Source organism: Halichoerus grypus, chromosome 9, assembly GCF_964656455.1.
Source record: "Halichoerus grypus chromosome 9, mHalGry1.hap1.1, whole genome shotgun sequence".
Lineage (NCBI taxonomy): Eukaryota > Metazoa > Chordata > Mammalia > Carnivora > Phocidae > Halichoerus > Halichoerus grypus.
Window position 1 is genome coordinate 138,745,216 of NC_135720.1, and position 19,845 is coordinate 138,765,060.

Here is a 19,845-nt window from a genome sequence, read left to right on the forward strand (position 1 = left end):
TATCTTGTCTCCTTAGTAGGTTATGAAGTTACTGTATTGGGTCACAATCAACATATTTTTTTAATGAAATGGATAGAATAGAGCAGAATGGAAATAGTCAAAATGTCTTGCTGTTAATAAGGTTCTTTGTGAAACATCGGTTTTAGTTATATGTAGTTGATACTCATTATTTGTGGTAGTTATATTCTATGGAGTCAGTGAAAACAATGAATTAGTGAATACTGAACCATTGCTCCTAAGGGAAACACAAGGTTAGGATCCTTTGAGCCTCTGGTTCTGTGATTTTTATCAACTGGACCATATGTAACCTTATCTTATGTGTGTTTCTGTTTAAAGACACCTTATTTAATATGTATTGTTGATTCATTAACATTGAATTCATGCTAACAGCACTGCAACTCATGCCTGAACAAAGCATATCTGACACACATATTTTCTTCATTAGACACATCACAGCCATCTAGCACTGAGGACACTTGTTGACAGAAGGCAGAGCATCGTCTTGTTTAGGCTCAGCTGGGAGCAGGTGCATCAGGCGACTAAAACTACTCCATGCTCTATACAGGTCTGTGAATGAATGAAACAGTGCTGTGAGTATTGATTTGGGGTCTATAGGTCAGTTTTAGCAAGTGGATGGATTTGCAAATATGGATTCTGAATAATGCAGATCGACTATGTGTGTATACGTACAGAAATGTTTACTGGGTCATCACGTGAAATGTATTTCTCAAGCAAAAAAAAATTTTTTTAAAAGACTTATTTATTGAGAGAGAGTGCAAGCACACAAGTAGGGGAGGGGCAGAGGGAGAGAATCTTCAAGTAGACTCCTCACTGAGCACGGAGTCATCGTTGGGCTAGATCTCATGACCCGTGAGATATTGACATGAGCCGAAACCAAGAGTCAGACACTCAACTGCCTGAGCCACCCAGGGACCTCCAGCAAAAACTTTTTTTTGAGAAATATTGCCCTACATAATCAGAGTACTACTGAGGAAGCACGTGGTGAACAGTTTCTCCAGTATTGATATGCAGAATGGGTTTAAGAGGCAAAAGACTAGCTGGAGGGGCACCTGGCTGGCTCAGTTGGTGGAACATATGACTCTTGATCTCGGGGTTGTAAGTTTGAGCCCCACATTGGGTGTAGAGATTACTTTTTAAAAATCTTTTTAAAAAAAAGGCTAGCTGTACTACAAGGATCTTGTAGTTGTCTAACCTTTCAAAGTAATGAGGGAGAAAGCAGAAATGGGGAATAGGGCTGGAAATTAAGCAAAGAAAAAAATTGATGAATTGCTTTCAAATTGAGCATATGCATGAAGAAGTAAAAATTGATCATCAGCCCTGATGGTGTCTGGTTTAGAAATCGAGGTGTGTTTAGGTATGTATATAATGGAAGGACGGGCACCTGGGTGCTTGTGGGGTCCAGTCTGAGTCCTGTCTTGCTGACTTTCTTTGGCAACTCACCAGCCTTGTGCTTCATCTTTAAAATAATGCCATTCGAAGTGCATGTTAATTGTTAGAATTAAATGGGCAATATACATAGGTATGATCCTGGTAGAATACAGTAACACCTGGAGTCTAATTAGCTGCTCTAGAAATAGCAGGTGACATGTTTGTGTATGAGGGGTATCTTCATATATGTACACATGATACATGCAAGATCACTATAAACCTGAACAAATATTGGGTTATATAAGAAGACGTACTCCTCAGGCCATCGAAATGTGAGACTATATATTTACAACCCTGTAATGTGAATTATACATCAAAGCTTAAAATAATGTACACTACAATATGATGGGTTATGTTTATAACACACATGCTATAGGATAGTACCAGTTTTCACAGCTCCAGAGCAGAAGAGATACACAGGAAAATTGCCCGACAAAATGTAACCTCTGTTTGAGAAGGAGTAGGATCTTTTAACCAGCCATAATCATGAATATCAATTTTTACCATATTCACAAAGCTTGAAATTGCTGGTAATGAGGAACGAGGAACGAGGTTGATGGACTACCGAATATGCAGGCTTTTTTACTATAATTTGTTCTACAGGCTAAAGCTAGTATTGTGAAACACTGCAGGCAACATTATAGATTTTAAGGCTTCAGCATCATTATATCTCCCATGGTATTAAATGTAATCCAAACACAGAAAAATGCTCTTCTCTTATTTTGTCTTTTTGATGAGAGACGAATAGATCCACTTGAGAAATTATTATATTGACTATTGTAGTTTTAAATTTTCTTTAGTCCTATAAAACTGGCAAGGAGTGCAAGAAACTGGCTGGTGAGTCCAAATAGACCGGTGAGGTGTGATTTCACATTAGATAGTCTCTCTATGACATAATAGAACAGAGTATATGGTACTGAGTTATTCCCCAACGAGCTACGTCCCTCCTGCGTGCTTTTCAAACAGTTTTCATTAATATTAATCATTACTAATTGTAATTAAAACTTGACAGGGAATAATGGGAATTGTATTTTTACAATTTACAAATGTTGCCTCACAAAGGTGTTATTTATTTATTTTTCCTGCATCCTGGTCATTTTGCCATCTGATTGCTTTCAAAAGAACAAGCCAAATTGTCAAACGCGCGGTCAGTGTGCAATGTCAAGTTCGATCTGGAGCTGAAAAGTGTGGCCTCAGGTTTCTGGCCCATCTTTTATGTCGCAGAGGCACAGAATTGTTAAACAATCTGGGGAAGCTGAAGGCAGCAAATGTGCAATAAAATTTCCTATGTAGTTCAGTGCTACATAACAAGGGGGACCCATAAACTTTGCTCTACTCTTGCATCGGATGCTAACTTATCTGCAGGAATGCCATTCACGGCAGAGGTAAAGAAAAACAGAACTTTTTAAAAATAAAACTGCAGGACATGGTTTTAAAGGCTTTGTTTGTTTCGGTTAATGCGCAAAGCTCTCCTGAAATGTTCTGTTGGAAGCAGTGAGGATGGTCTTTTAATCACTGTGAACTTACAGGGTGTTTTCATTAAGGACTGCATTGTCAGAGTATGATAACATAAGCCTCAGATCTCCTGTGACTACCATGCTTGCTGTATGGCTTTACAACAACCTTGTATTTTATCCTGCTGCTGTATTATCTTCACTGTATCTTTTGAAACTGCTGAAAAAAAAAGTCTCAGAAGCTGAAAGGAGAGACAACATCTTCAGCCACTTTGACTTTCTTTTTTTTTTCTTGATGAAGTGATCTATCTCTGTATTCAATTCAGTACGTGGGACTTATGAGTACATTTATTGTTTTAAAATGTCATATTTACTTAGATCAGCTGAAGGAGGACTGTGTTGAAAATAAGAAAGATAACTATTTTCAAAAAGAATTTCCGTCTCTGTCAGGGACATTATGTGCATTTTCCTCACACAAGGAAATGGACATAATTTTGACATCTTTGCCTTTATTTTAGAAAGTGCTTTAGTGCTTTTGTGCTTTTGTCTTGGAAGGAAGGTAAGAAAAAAAAAAGGTAAGCAATACCGATCATCGCCAAAATTTACAGTGAGGTAAGATGTGAATGGAATTCTACTCTCCTCCTCTTTCTATCTCAGAAATTAAGTCAAGAACCTCAGTGTGGGGCAGAGCAAGGTAGACGTCTGCAGTGGGAGAGGGGCTGGGGTGGAGGAGGGGCAGTTGTGACTCAGAGCAGGGTGTTCAGCACACGGGGGTGAGTAGGCTTTGATAGGAGGGCTGCCTGGAGGAGGGTATCAGAGCTTCATCAGGGTAAAGAGGATGTTCATGCGTGGGGATAGCCTGGAGTGGGGTTTTGAAGCCCAAGCAGGATGAAGAGGGGTCTCCACGTGTGTAGTAGGTTGAAATGTAGACCCCAAATAGATATATCCAAGTCTCAATTCCTGGCACCAAATTCTGTATTCATTTCCCAGAGCTGGTGCAACAAATTATCACTAACTTGGTGACTTAATAAAACAGAAATATATTTTTTTAATGGTTCTGGATGCCTGAAGGCTGAAATCAAAGTATAGGTAGGGTTGTTTCCTTCTGGGGACTCTGAGTGAAAACCTACCCTGGGCATCTCTCCTACTTCCGGGTGGCTGTCGGCATTCCTTAGCATTCCTTGGCTTGTAGATACATCACTCCAATATCTGACTCTATTCTACAGGCCACACTCTCCCCTCTGTGTCTTTGTGTCATTTCCTTTTCTGTTTCTTATAAGGAACACTTGTCATTGGATTTAGGGCCTTCCCGAATCCAGAATGATCTCCAGAGCCTTACCTTAGTTACATCTGCAAAGAACCCTATTCCAAATAAGGTCACATCCCGAGGTTTTGGGTGGCCATATCTTTTGGTGGGCTGCTATTCAACTTTCTATAACATGGCAGGGGGTGACTTATCTTGGGGAGTCAGAGATCAAGAAGAGTGAGAAGGGAATCCCCATGGAGGGGCAGCTTCATGGGGCGGGCTGGGGGGGAGGTGTAAAACTCATGCAGCATAGGAGAGACTCTGTGTAGGAGGTGATCTTGCCTGGGTATTGGATCCAGAGTGAGGTGAAGAGGCCATCTGCCTGAGGCAGGCAAGAAGGGGACAAGAGAGATCAGTTGCATATGCTGGGCTGATCAATTAGGCATATATATATATATATATCTCAAGGGTAATGGAAGCCAAGTTTCTCATTGTCAGGGAAGTTAAAAATAGGGAAAAGGAGAATATATTGAAATTGATAGTGTTGGTGAGAACTCATGATTTTGTATTAAATAGTAATGGATGGAGAGGTAAATGTGTGTAGGGGTGTGTGTGTGTGTGTTCCCTAGTTCTGCCCTTTGAAGGGGCCCTGGAACAGGACCCTGCAGTTGCAGCCATGTCTCAGCTTCCAATGGTCTAAGAGAAGTAAAAGAAGAAAGAACTTCTTGGAAAAAAAAAGACTAATTTCAGAGTTTGGGTAGAGGAAGTACAATAGGAACCTGGAGCATCTTGTGCCAGAAAGTATGGAAGTGCTCAAGGAATGATGGGAATATGTGAACAGGACATGGAAATCATCTTTAAGAGGCTCCCAGAGGCCAAATTGGGAATAAGTTGAGCATCAAAAGAAATGACAGTAATCTATTAGACCCTGTTAAATACCAAATCAGAAGTCCATAGTCATCTCAGTACATAAGTGAGTACACTGAAGGTTTAAAGAATGGGATAATTAGATATTTTCAAATATACCCACACAAAATACTTACTAATGACAAAATGAGAAGGAATAACTTCTGTGTGGGAAACCTGGTGGACACCACCTTAATCAACTGATCAAAGCGAACACCCCCAGTGTTCTGAGGGCATCAGTTAAAAGTGTCACCAGAAATGTTGCGATGAGAAATATCTGTGGTATCCTTGCTATAGACGCATAACCTGAATCTAATCATGAGGAAGCTTCATAAACCCCTTTTGGAGTCATAGTCTACTAAATGGACTATAATTTTCAAAAATGTCAACAGTATGAAAGTCAAAGACTAAGGAGCTGTTCCTGTCTGAAGCTGGAAAACTCATTGCCGGGTGTGATTCTGAAATGGACCCACTGTTTTGACACTTGGGTCTGAATATCAGATGGTGTTAATAACACCTCAACATAGGAATTGCCTGGGACATTCCTGGAGCAGAGTAAGCCCTCATTAATTTTAGCTGTGATGACCATAATGAAGAAAAGGACTGAAGAATCACATGGAAAGTCTATCTGGCATCTATCTACTTAATATCCTCGGATTCTGGAAGACAAATGTTCTGGATTCATATGGAGAAAATTGTCTCCCCCAGGTCTAGTCAAGTTAAATTGAGAGGTAAATTTAAGTTATATTCTTTTTAGTCAAGAGAAATGAAAAGTACTTTGCCAGGTAACTCAATACTTGGGAATTGTAAAATTAAATTGTTTTCATGAAAGTGAAAAAGTCAGTCTTCTTCCAATAACCAGAGAAGAGGAACAGACATGAGAAACGGAGTGTGAATTGTCCCAACATTGGAGTATTGGGAGTAATTCATTGAACTCTAGATTTGGAAGAGATATTGGTGAGCATGCCAAGGATCCTTTTATAAAGCCAGTTTTAGAAGGACTGATCTCTCATTCCAGTTTTCAAGGGGAAAATAAATCCCAATGTAGTTTCAGTATTTCCATGTAGATTTTAGCTCGTGTTTTCCAAAGTTTGGAGTTCACAGCATCCATTTGTACTCAGGGAAGTCATATGAGTATCCTACTTACTCATGTTGCAGTGGTATTCCTCGGGATTCTGAATATCCATAGGCCATTGTTTCAGCAATCCTGGTCTAATGCAGCACAACATCATTCAAGATGTGTATATAAAAATATTTCCACACTACCCCATATTGTCTCGAGTTGTCACCAAGTGTAGATTCAGCCCTTTTAACATGCAATCCTCAGCATGCTTGATTATCGGATTTTCCAAGCCCCTCATCTAAGAAACAATAAGTTTTTGGTATCACCTTGATGTAAGAAAATTGGTATGTGGACGAAAGATGGTAGAAGCATGGAGGAAGTCATAGCTGGAATCTGCCTGAAAGGGAACAATGACAATGCTGACAAGGACATGCTTTAGTCCACAGTCCACAAAAGGGAAGTGTAGTAAAGAGAGCACCAGATAGAGATTCTTAAGACTTGAGTTCTAGTCTTGTTAGTAATGGGAGAACTTGGAGAGTTGCACAGTTAGACGATCTCTCTTTGCATCTATAAAATGGGGACAATAATAACCTTGCTGAGTAGCTTATGCAATTATAGTAAGGAACAATTTTATAATAAAAGTGTATTAGACACTCAAAGTTCCACACAAATGTAAGGTGACATTCTCTTATGGGTTTATAGTGCTGGTTGTTTTTTAAATTACATTTAAATAGGTAAATTAATCTCCACTTGAGCCCACAGAGAAGTGTGCAACAAATCAGTGAAGGATTTACATTAAGGATAGTCAAAACAGAGACATCATATTGCTCTAAGTGGTAAACCCCAGATAAATCAACAGTTAGACAGTTGTTCAGGATGTTTGGTTGCAGGTGACAGAAACCCAACTAAAGGTAGGTGAAACCACAAACCTGGGAAGTCCATGATATTGTTCAGGCTTCAGAAGTCGGAACATGCTGGGAATGACTAATATTTTGTCCGTGTGTCTTTTTTTCCCTGGGCAGCCTCCTTGCATATGACGGCAAAGACTACCTGCAAGTAAATGTCCCCCCTTTTAAGGGTCATTTCAAGCCAATCTAGAGAAGCAGTTAAAAGCTACTTTGGCTATACTGGGAGAATTATTTTTGTTTTCCTTAGTTCGTGATGAGTGGAACAGTGAGCTGTGATTTTGAAGAATGTCCTTATGGTACATGGCTTGGTATGGTAGGGACAGTGGGCTGAATCTGGTTTGTAGCTTATTTTTGCAATATTTTTGGGTTTTGTTTTGCAATTTTCATAGGAACTCAAGCAGAGCTTTTCATTTACACATTGTCTATGGCTGCTTTCAGGCTACAGCGGCAGAGTTGAATAACTGTGACAAAGATATTTACTATCTGGTCCTTTACAAAAAAAAAAAAAAAAAGTTGCTGAACCCTGCTCTGGAGGAATGTGTGTTTCTAGTTCCAGGAATAAACTTCTGGATTTTTGTCTTCTCATCTTTACAATGATGGTCATGGACCGGATGATTCTTGAGACTCCTTTTTGAAGGCTGAGGTTTATTCTTTGACAGCTCTTTGGCTTTGTTCCTAATGCTACTGAACACACAGTTTAATGTCCTGGAATTCCCTTTTTTCTTTTGCTAAATGCACGCCTCCTCACATAAAGTCCTATCCAACCTTAGAGGTCTTCAAAGTCATTTTCCTCAATTAAGAAGAGCTGGATTCAAAAATGGCCCATTATTCCATGCACACTACCATTGAAAGAGCTTCTCTTTCATGCACTGTGTGTACTTGAGCACCCTGGCAGCTTCCCAGGTAGCAAGGGAAGATTCTTCCACACCATATATTGTCTATGCAGGGCTCAGAAGCTCCTCTTTACTGTGGAGAGTGATGAAAGGAAGTTATGGGACGAAATGGCAGGAAAGGGATATCACAAAGCATCATAAAATGTGAGGATTGAAAAAGACCTCTGCCTTTCAGTCATCCAAAATTTTAAAAATGAGAAAAATGTCTCCTGGCTTAATGGCTGTTTTGGTAATGCCCATATATTTTGGTATAAAAGGCTCATGCCATAAGTTTTCAAAGCTTCACATAATGAAATTTTAAAAATAATGTTCAAATACATGAAATAGAGACAAAAATCCCAGGGCCAGCTTCCTCTTCTTCCTTCTTCACTCTTCCTTTGGTGTTGGTTCTAGTTTTTCAGACCAGTTCCCCAGTCCTCTGCTTTTTATTCCTTGCCTATTGATGGTGTTTGCCCTTCATGGCCAAAGTAATGAAATCATCTAGAGGTTCATGACCTTGTTGGATGACTAGTTATGTAACTAGAGGAGGGATATTTTTGAATTGTGTAACCCTATAACACCTTGACAGGGGATGATAGTCCATGTTCTATACCTTTTGTGTTTGTGCAGGGGCTGGAGAGTTAATATCTTTAGGACATTATCCTAATTACCAGCCTTTGGGCAGGGAGATACATATATACTTGTTATGATGGCAACATTCCTGTTTTAATGTAGAGCTTGTTGAAGATGAACGTAAGTGTTCATTTTTTCACAAAACTGACAAAATTTCTTAATAGTCAGAAAACTCTGGGCATTTTACGTCACTTCAAATTTATCCTAATATTTTAAAACATAAATATTCAACTATCTTCAACAACCTGAGAACAAAAATAAATATTTTAACAAGAAAAAAGTGTGCCACGACCAGCTGTGACTTAATAAAGAAAGACAAGGAATGGTCTCCATAGACCAAGAGAAAAATGGGGCCTCAGATATATTTGTACTGAAGGAATGTCGTGCGTATAAAAAGCAGCTTGTCCAAAAAAACCCCAAAACACAAAAAACAACCCACCAATCTTTACTTATGTGATTGCAAGACTAATGCTTCTTAGTGAAATAAAGAAAACATAAATTGGTTTTACTTGCCTCCATTTAATATTTAATAACTTTATTTTTATAATTCTATTGCCTGAGGGTTTTAACTTCAAGTTCAGCAGGATGATTATAACGGTTTTAATTGAGGCAAAGACAAAAAACTGGAAGTGAATGAAAAAAAAATAGTGAGAAATACCTAATAGGTAGGAACCTTAATACACCAACTCAGGTGGGCAAGAAAGGGAACTTATCTCTCTAGTTTAAACCATTTCACTTTTGAGCCTCTGATCCCTAGATGTTAATTTCACTCACTTCAGGGATGTGTCCCTCTTCCCAAGGGTGGTGCCTGAGTTTTAGGGGGTAATGTAGAGCTTGGGTATCAAAAGGGTGGAGGCTGGGAGGGGGTTGCTCTCCCCTGGCATCAAGCTGCCATGTTCTCTGCTGGCATCCATCCACACTGACATGGACGGAGATGTATTTTTTTATTCTACATTTAATCCTTCATTCTTTTCTATCATGAGGCTTCTTCAATTTTGACTCACCCTCAAGAATTTTGAGGCCTCTTTTGATCCCATGGAGAGCCTTCTGTTGCTTCTTCATCATGTTGACCCATGAGATACTCTGTGGGGTTCTTTGACACCCTCTTTGTCTGAACACACCTGAGTGATATTTTCTTCCTCTGTCCTGCCCCCTTCCCAGGACTAAAAGAGTGAAAGTCCTCTTTCCTGTTGGATCTCTCCAACACCCACATCTCACCAGTATTTCTCAGAAGTCCACAGAGGTTAAACACCCTTGCTTACCCCCCAGTCTCCTGTCCTTCTCTGTGGCGGAGACATCCACAGTGGGAGTAGGATGGCCTGTCTTTGGCTATTGAATATACTCTGAAGACTATTGCTTATTTGAGATTTGTCCTTTTCTTCCTGAGGACTATGGTGTTAAAACAAGTGGACTCCCCTTGTCTTTTTCTGTTTCAGCCTTCTGCTGTGTTATGCCTTCTCTAAAGCAACACATTAAAAAATGCTTTAACTAATAAATGGGGCAAGGGTCAAGTAGTATAAGCCAATATTACAAAATCCTATTCTGCCATAAATAAAAGTATAGTTTATATTGTAATGGTGTTGTTATAGGGATTGAAACACAGCCTCCATCCTTACTGTCAACCCTCTTGTCTTTGGAAACAGCAGAAGAGGAGTCAATATAGGTCGAATAATGAGCCCAAATCATGATTGGATAAACTTAAGAAATCGTCTTCCTGGGCTATTACAATAACTCTCTGAAATTAGGCTTAAATCTCTGGTTAAAGTGCCAACTCATTTTCAAGATCCAGACTCAACTGCAAATGAGCAGACTTCATTGTATTAGTTTACTACCGAGTGATTGCTGAGCCCCTGACAGAGTAATGGGTATTGAGTAACAAATACAAGTCCCATGTTCAAATTCTGACTCTGTCACTAATTAATTCTGAAATTCTCTGTTTAGTGATTGCCTTTTTGATGTCTCATTTTAAAATACATAATAGGGGCACCTGGGTGGCTCAGTCGGTTAAGCGTCTGCCTTCAGCGCAGGTCATGATCTCAGGGTTCTGGGATCGAGTCTTGAGTTGGCTCCCTGCTCAGCGGGGAGTCTGCTTCTCCCTCTCCCTCTGCCCCTCACCCCCCACCCCGCCCACTCATACTCTCTCTCTCTCTCGCTCTCAAATAAAAAAAAACCAAAATATATAATAAAGAAGTGGATTGATTATTCAGATTTATATTCTGGTTTTATTTCGAATCAGATATATACCACATTGAGGTGGGTTTGGGATATAAGAAAAGATGAAGGAAAGATCTAGACCCTGAAAATGTAGGGAATTTAGGTACTGGAGGATATCTTGAGGTTCCAAGAACCCCAGTGCAGAAAAAGAGTTAGGAGATTAAATGAAATGCTCCTTTGGCGAATAAACTTTCCTTACTTAGCATTTTCCCTAAAGCTGATCATGCCCACATTTTTTACTTTGGCCAGGTTGAACCTTTCTACTCAGTTTATATTTCTGATCTGAAACTCGATGCAGTAAATGCTATGCTGTTTCGGGTACATATTATGAAGTGCTCGCATGGATTATAGAAAATCCATACGGAATCTCTGGTCTCAAAGGCTTTGTATTTGTATTATATGGCACTTTTTACTTTCACAGGTTGGTTTAATGGAAATTACTTAGGCATTTTAAATGATGGCCTTAAAACGTGGGAGTGGGGCGAAAGCGAACACTTGACCTCTCTCCATAAAATTGAATTGCTCTTTCCGTTTAAAGTTTTGACAGAGAGAAAGAGAGGGAGAGAGAGAATGCCCTTATTTGGTAACGAGCACCTATTAAAAGGACAGTAGATTACATTTCATCTTCGTACTCCACGTCGCTGTGTTGAGGATTTGCTAGCAGAGCGCTGTGAGACCTCGAGAGTTAAGAGCCTAGAGACAAGTAGTTTGGATATTTTAAGGGGCACTGGATAATGTGTGTAGTCTGCATGGTGAAGCTTAATTGGCTTCAATTAAATCCAAATATACTGAGCAGCCACTGTGTGTCTGGCATTGTGCTGTGTGCCAAAGTGGTGTGAAGGAGAAATGAGAGCCATTGAAGCTTCGAGATGAAAAGAAACGTGGAGCGATTGGTCTCCCGTTGAACACACAGTTAGCAGGTCACCAGGGCCTTCTCCGAGCTTGCTGTCAGCCCCTCGTCACAGAGAGGTAGGGCGACATGAAAAGAGCACTATATTTAGACTCTGATTCCTGGCTCTTTGAGACCTGGCTCAACGGACTATCTGATTCCTGGCTCTTTGAGTCCTGGCTCAACGGACTATCGTGTGAACCTGATAAATGGAGTTGGTGACTGTCCCACCTGCCATTCTGGGTCGTTTGAATGGCAAATGAGATGGGGAATGATGTACTGGTTTCTTGCAAACCAGAAAAAGCTATTCTGTGTAAGACTCCTGATAGGGGCTAAATCGTGTCCCCTCTAAATTCATATGTTGAAGTTTTAATCCCCACATTTCCTTAGCATGTGACGGTTTTAGAGATACAGTCTTTGTTGTTAATTGAGGTATAATTGATATATAACATTGTATAAGTCTCAGGTGTATAGCATAATGATTTGATATTTGTAGAGATCGTAAAATGATCACCACACTAATTCTAGGTAACACCCATCACCATCATAAATGCAAACATTTTTGTGTGTGTGATGAGAACTTTTAAGATCTATTGTTTTAAGAACTTCAAATATGCAATACAGTATTAGTGACTATAGTCACAGTGCTGTGCATGACATACCCATGACTTTATTTTGTAACTGGAAGTTTCTACCTTTAAAGAGATAATTCAGTTTAAATGAGATCCTGAGAGTGGGCCCTAATCCAGGATGACAGGTGTCGTTATGAGAAGAGGACATTTGGACAGAGATGTACACAGAGGACTATGGGACAAGCTGAGGAGAGGGGCCTTGGAAGGAACCAACCTGGATGGGACCTTGATATCCGGCTGTCAGCTGCCAGAACCATGAGAAAATACCTTTCTGTTGTTTATACCTCCTAGTCTGTGTGATATTTTGCGATTACAGCTCCAGCAAATGCCTTTTAGGTCTGTGATTCTGCACCTGCCGTGCTTGAGATCCAGTGGATTCAAATGATTTGCCAGATCTGACCTTGAAGAGTTTCTTATCCTGTAGGGTGTGGTGAAACATACACGTGTGCAAGAAACAGCATACAGCTAAGGGTCCAAACTATTAATAAGGACCCTTGGTGCCATTAATATTTAGGAACCTCCTGTTCTGTGTTTCCAGTTTCTAACTTAGCACTGTTTGCCAACCTCAGTTTCTTTAGCCAACAGTAAACTTTCGGTTTCATCTTTTGGTGTTACACTTTGTGCTCTTAAGAAGAGGAAAATACATACTAGGCTGTATGAACTAAGCCAGGGGTCTTAAGTATGCTATTTACATGCTTAATCCTCACACTAACATTGAACTTAGGATTCCATTTTCAAGGTCAGAAAGCAAGGTCAAGGAGGTGAAACTGGTATTCTAACTCTGTTCTGTCCAAAAGGAAACCCTGCGTTCTTTCCACTAGAGAGCTGCTTTTGTCTTAATTGTAACTTTGCGACCAGGACGTATAGTCCACTAAAGAATATATAAAATAAAAGAGGCATAGAGAAGGCCATTTATTATTTTTTATAAAGATATTTATTTATTTACTTATTTATTTATTTGAGAGAGAAAACATGTGAGTAGGGGATGAGCAGAAGGAGAGGGAGAGACAGGGAATCTTAAGCAGACTCTTGAGAGCAGAGCCCAACGTGGGGCTTGGTCCCAGGACCCTGAGATCATGACCTGAACCAAAATGAGGAGTCGGTGGCTTAACTGGCTGAGCCACCCAGGTGCCCCAAGAAGGCCATTTAAAGGGGCCTTTGTGTCTGGTGAGTCTGAAACAGGTCAACCAGGCTGCTCATCGGCCGCCCGTCTTCTGGCAGGGGAGAATGAAGGTGGGCAGTGAGCCTGGCCACCAGTGCATGGGCCCCTCGAGGGCAGCACGTGCAGTGGGGGGGGTCGGTCCTGTCACGGTGCGGTACAGCCGCATCTTGGAGTTCTGCTGAAGGACGTGAGGAACCTGCAGTTGGCAGTCAGTGTGCCCCGTGTGCTGCCTCGGGCTCTCAGTCAGACTATCTTCCAGACCAAGTCTCTGGCCTACGTCCTCATTTCCACCAATGCCGTCGCTTCTCTTGTTCGTGGAGTCTGGTGTCATTCTTATGTCTCTCCTCTTTGCCCTTTGCTCTTCCAGATTGTCTCCGATCTGCAGAATCACCAAGCCTGGGCCTTTTTTATTCTTGGTGCCGTTTCTTAGAATTGCCAGGCACTCTACCCAGGTCCTTGATCACGTTTCCCTGCCATTCGGGGTCAAGCAGCTGTGCCCCTGGGAATTGTGTGATTGAAGCTTCCTGTTTGGTATACCATCTGCTCCCTAAACACACCCTGGGTTTCCAAATCTGTGCTCTGTGCCTGCCTGCCCCATGTGACACAAGCTTCCTCTGCCCATCTCAGACACCCCTCCTCCATGAAGCCCTCCAGAGCTAGCCAAGCAATCTCTCCGAGCTTTCACAGCATCACCGCTTGTAACTCTCTTCAAGCATGAATTTTATGCTCCCCTGTATTCAAGTGATGAATCTTTAAATTCGTGTGTTTGATTAATGTAAAAATCTCATTCTTAAATATTTCTTCGAATTTCAAAATGTACTAAATATTGTGATTTAAAAGAGATCATAGGAATTATAATGTTGAGGGTTTTTTTTTTTTTTCCCCAGAATCTGCACACTTGTCTCAAGACTCCACTATACTTTCTGCTGACTTCACATCCTAAGTGCCCCTTATTGAGGTTTACTGATTTAAATGTCTTACCTTAGACCCTGGATGGTGGAGGCTGTGATGACCATGTTTCCCTATTCTTCTAATATCTAATGTGTAGTTAGTGTTTAATAAGTATTAATTTTGCACAATCATAGGAAAAACAGGATAGGGCTTAGAAAAAATGAACACACGTAAAACCTACACAGTTAACCAGGCACCGCACGGCGGTCAGCTAAGCTGAACTGTCACAAACTTGCTTATAGATGCAGGTGGATTTATGTCGGTGATACTAGGAGACAGGGCTGTATTTTATTCCATGGGGGAAAGGACAGAGAAGGTTATCCAATGCCATGGAGGCAGAGCTCCCAGACCTGTTTCCCTCTTTTTCTTCTCGTGTGCTGATTTTTCATTTTGGCAAATAGAAACAGTGGGCTAGCGAACTGGCCTTTCATTTGCCCGGATAAGTAGAATTAGCAGATTGGCCTTGCCAACAGAACCTCCGTGGGGTGCTGCCCCCCTGAGTTTGAGGGAGCAGCATTATACTGAGCTATAGCAGAAATGGAAACCCTCAACGGTACGCTAACCCACTGGGGTCTTTCTCTGTCCCCACCCACATGTGCGATCCCTCCTGGGAAGAGCAGACTCTTGGGTTCAAGGCCATGGTGTTGGAATCAGATCCATTATTTATTTCCTTAGGTGATATAAGGCTAAATAAAGAGAAATAATTTAAATGGAAGAAAGCTGTATACTCTCAGTGTCCTCTTAAAAATGAATGTCTATAGAGACAAAATAGGTGGCTGGCTAGGGCTGGGCCAGAGGAGTGGGGAGTGATAAAATGGCACCTAAGTTTCTTTTCAGGGTGATTGAAATGTTCAGAAATTAGATGGATGGTTGTGTAGGTCTGTAAATGTACTAAAATTCATTGACTTATGTACTTAACATGGGTGCATTTATTACGTTTAAAATATGCCTCAATAAACGTTTTTGAAAATGAGTATCTGCTAGGGTGGAATGCTAGGAATAAGAGAAACAGTGTGGCATCTGGAGGGCACTGTGCACACTGGATCCATAGTAGGGCAGGTGCACAGCCAAAGGGCCGGTTCTGGTAGCCACCTTCCTAGGACGATGCCCACAACAGCGGCTCTGAGATCACCCGGGACAGGCAAGTTTCCCTCCTCCACCAGCAGGCCTCCGAAGAGGATACAGTGCCCTGCTGTTCGTGTGATTATATTGACTTAAGTTTTTAATTTTGTTTCTTGCTGTTTTTTGTTGTTTTTTTTTTCCGCCTTAGTTGCTAAAGCATGAACATTTGTGTTTGCAGTTGCCTTTTCAGAAGGCAGTAAAGAGGTTCCGGTTGATTTCTCTCTCGTGGATTCTTTAGATTATCAACACCCCTCACTGGCTTACCTGAGCACAAACCTGAAGTAACACGAGGGATCGTGGAAGAGTAATAGTAATATGTGTCCCTATGGACTGAATTGTGTCTCCCCCAAATCCATATGTTAAAGCCCTGAACCCCCCCACCCCCCCGACCATGTGACCATATCTGAAGATAGGGTCTTTAAGAGGTAATTAAGGTTAAATTAGTTCATAAAGTTTGACCCTAATTTGATGGGCATGCGGCCTTAAAGGAAGAGAAAGCTCTTTCAGTCACGCCACTCCCGTGTGAGGACACAGCTAGAAGGAAAGTCTGAAGGAACCAGGCAAAGGGCTCTCATTCGGAGTCAAATCAGCTGGCATCTTGGACTTCCCAGCCTCCACAACTGGGAGAAATAATTTTTTTTTTTTAATTTTTCAAGCCACCCAGTCTGTGGTATGTTGTTATGGTCGCCCGAGCTGACTAATACAGCGTCCTTCCAGAAAAAGAACAATGCCCATGTGTTGAGGGTGTGAATTTCTCCATAATAACAGATGTTCTGAAATACTCAAACCAGTTTGCAATTGTTTTAGAAGTAAGGACTGGATCGTTTTTTTTTTTTTTCCTGTGTTGTGACCCACCCCCCGCACCTTCCCTTGGGCTTTTCTTATCTGCGTAACAATAGTAGGATGGATTGCTCATAGCAGAAGGCATACATTTCATATAATTCTTTGGTAAAATTTCTTTAGAAATATTTGTTGTCACAGTTCCCTGGCCAGACTGAGTGTGTGGATTCATCCTGTGCCTCTACTCACTCACTAAATGTGATTTGATTTTGCTTTCTGTATGTTTCTTGAATCTATTCCTTATTCCCTGTGTCTTTATTTATGTCAACAACGTCTCTCACGTGAGTTATTGTTATGACCTGCAAAATCTCCTTCGGCCATATGTCTGCCTGTCAGTGGCTTTCAGTTGCCTACAGAAATATAACCTTCCACTGTCTCTCCTGTTCCATCCCTTGCTATTATCTTTAGACCCATTTCTTTTTTTTTAATTTTATTTTGTTATGTTAATCACCATACATTACATCATTTGTTTTTGATGTACTGTTCCATGATTCATTGTTTGCGTATAACACCCAGTGCTCCATTCAGTATGTGCCCTGTTTAATACCCATCACCAGGCTAGCCCATCCTCCCACCCCGCTCCCCTCTAGAACCCTCAGTTTGTTTCTCAGAGTACATAGTCTCTCATGGTTCGTCTCCCCCTCCGATTTCCCCCCCTTCATTTTTCCCTTCCTACTATTGTCTTTTTTTCTTTTTCTTTTTTAGCATATAATGTATTATTTGTTTCAGAGGTACAGGTCTGTGATTCATCAGTCTTACACAATTCACAGCGCTCACCCACATACCCTCCCCAATGTCTATCACCCAGTCACCCCATCCCTCCCACCCCCCACCACTCCAGCAACCCTCAGTTTGTTTCCTGAGATTAAGAATTCCTCATATCAGTGAGGTCATATGATACATGTCTTTCTCTGATTGACTTATTTCGCTTAGCATAATACCCTCTAGTTCCATCCACGTCATTGCAAATGGCAAGATTTCATTTTTTTTTTGATGGCTGCATAATATTCCACTGTATATATATATACACCACATCTTCTTTATCCATTCATCTGTTGATGGACATCTTGGGTCTTTCCATAGTTTGGCTATTGTGGACATTGCTGCTATAAACATCGGGTTGCACGTACCCCTTCGGGTCACTACATTTGTATCTTTGGGGTAAATACCCAGTAGTGCAATTGCTGGGTCGTACGGTAGCTCTATTTTCAACTTTTTGAGGAACCTCCATACTGTTTTCCAGAGTGGCTGCACCAGCTTGCATTCCCACCAACAGTGTAGGAGGGTTCCCCTTTCTCCACATCCTCACCAACATCTGTCATTTCCTGACTTGTTAATTTTAGCCATTCTGACTGGTGTGAGGTGGTATCTCATTGAGGTTTTGATTTGGATTTCCCTGATGCCGAGGGATGTTGAGCACTTTTTCATGTGTCTGTTGGCCCTTTGGATGTCTTCTTTGGAAAAATGTCTGTTCAGGTCTTCTGCCCATTTCTTGATTGGATTATTTGTTCTTTGGGTGTTGAGTTTGATAGGTTCTTTATAGATTTTGGATGCTAGCCCATTATCTGATATGTCATTTGCAAATATCTTCTCCTGTTCTGTCGGTTGTCTTTTGGTTTTGTTGACTGTTTCCTTTGCTGTGCAAAAGCTTTTTATCTTGATGAAGTCCCAATAGTTCATTTTGCCCTTGCTTCCCTTGCCTTTGGTGATGTTTCTAGGAAGAAGTTGCTGCGGCTGAGGTCGAAGAGGTTGCTGCCTGTGTTCTCCTTTAGGATTTTGATGGACTCCTGTCTCACGTTTAGGTCTTTCAACCATTTTGAGTCTATCTTTGTGTGTGGTGTAAGGAAATGGTCCAGTTTCATTCTTCTGCATGTGGCTGTCCAATTTTCCCAACACCATTTGTTGAAGAGACTGTCTTTTTTCCATTGAACATTCTTTCCTGCTTTGTCAAAGATGAGTTGACCGTAGGGTTGAGGGTCCATTTCTGGGCTCTCTATTCTGTTCCATTGATCTATGTGTCTGTTTTTGTGCCAGTACCATACTCTTTTGATGATTACAGCTTTGTAATAGAGCTGGCAGTCCGGAATTGTGATGCCACCAGCTTTGCTTTTCTTTTTCCACATTCCTCTGGCTATTCGGGGCCTTTTCTGGTTCCATACAAATTTTAGGATTATTTGTTCCATTCCTTTGAAAAAAGTTGATGGTATTTTGATAGGTATTGCATTAAATGTGTAGATTGCTCTAGGTAGCATTGACATCCTCACAATATTTGTTCTTCCAATCCATGAGCATGGAATGTCTTTCCATTTCTTTGTGTCTTCCTTAATTTCTTTCATGAGTATTTTATAGTTTTCTGAGTACAGATTCTTTGCCTCTTTGGTTAGATTTATTCCTAGGTATCTTATGGTTTTGGGTGCAATTGTAAATGGGATCGACTCCTTAATTTCTCTTTCTTCTGTCTTGTTGTTGGTGTATAGAAATGCAACTGATTTCTGTGCATTGATTTTATATCCTGCCACTTCACTGAATTCCTGTATGGGTTCTAGCAGTTTTGGGGTGGAGTCTTTTGCGTTTTCCACATAAAGTATCATATCATCTGCAAAGAGTGAGAGTTTGACTTCTTCTTTGCTGATTTGGATGCCTTTGATTTCTTTTTGTTGTCTGATTGCTGTGGCTAGGGCTTCTAATACTATGTTGAATAACAGTGGTGATAGTGGACATCCCTGCCGCGTTCCTGACCTTAGCGGGAAAGCTCTCAGTTTTTCCCCATTGAGAATGATATTCGCTGTAGGTTTTTCATAGATGGCTTTTATGATATTGAGGTATGTACCCTCGATCCCTATACTCTGAAGAGTTTTAATCAAGAAAAGATGCTGTACTTTGTTAAATGCTTTTTCTGCATCTATTGAGAGGATCATATGGTTCTTGTTCTTTCTTTTGTTAGTGTATTGTATCACGTTGATTGATTTGCAGATGTTGAATCAACCTTGCAGCCCAGGGATAAATCCGACTTGGTCGTGGTGAATCATCCTTTTAATGTACTGTTGGATCCTATTGGCTAGTATTTTGGTGAGAATTTTTGCATCCATGTTCATCAGGGATATTGGTCTGTAATTCTCCTTTTTGATGGGGTCTTTGTCTGATTTTGGGACCAAGGTAATGGTGGCCTCATAAAATGAGTTTGGAAGTTTTCCTTCCATTTCTATTTTTTGGAACAGTTTCAGCAGAATAGATATTAATTCTTCTTGAAATGTTTGGTAGAATTCCCCTGGGAAGCCATCTGGCCCTGGGCTCTTGTTTGTTGGGAGATTTTTGATAACTGCTTCAATTTCCTTGGTGCTAATGGGTCTGTTCAGGTTTTCTATTTCTTCCTGGTTCAGTTTTGGTAGTTTATACATCTCTAGGAATGCATCCATTTCGTCCAGATTGTCTAATTTGCTGGCATATATTTGCTCATAATATGTTCTTATAATTGTTTGTATTTCTTTGGTGTTGGTTGTGATC

General features: G+C 40.8%; 1 long non-coding RNA gene across 11 annotated transcripts in view; it reads left to right on the forward strand.

Moving 5' to 3' along the window:
* LOC118531880 (uncharacterized) overlaps positions 1-19,845 on the forward strand; it is a 431,257-nt gene that overhangs the window by 265,384 nt on the left and 146,028 nt on the right. Inside the window, exon 1 of one of the 11 annotated variants that reach the window (XR_013441440.1) lies at positions 479-565. The exons of the other annotated variants lie outside the window; for them this stretch is intronic. This is a non-coding gene — a long non-coding RNA (uncharacterized LOC118531880). Of the gene's footprint in view, positions 1-478; positions 566-19,845 lie in introns of those variants that run through there. 11 annotated transcript variants of the gene reach the window in all.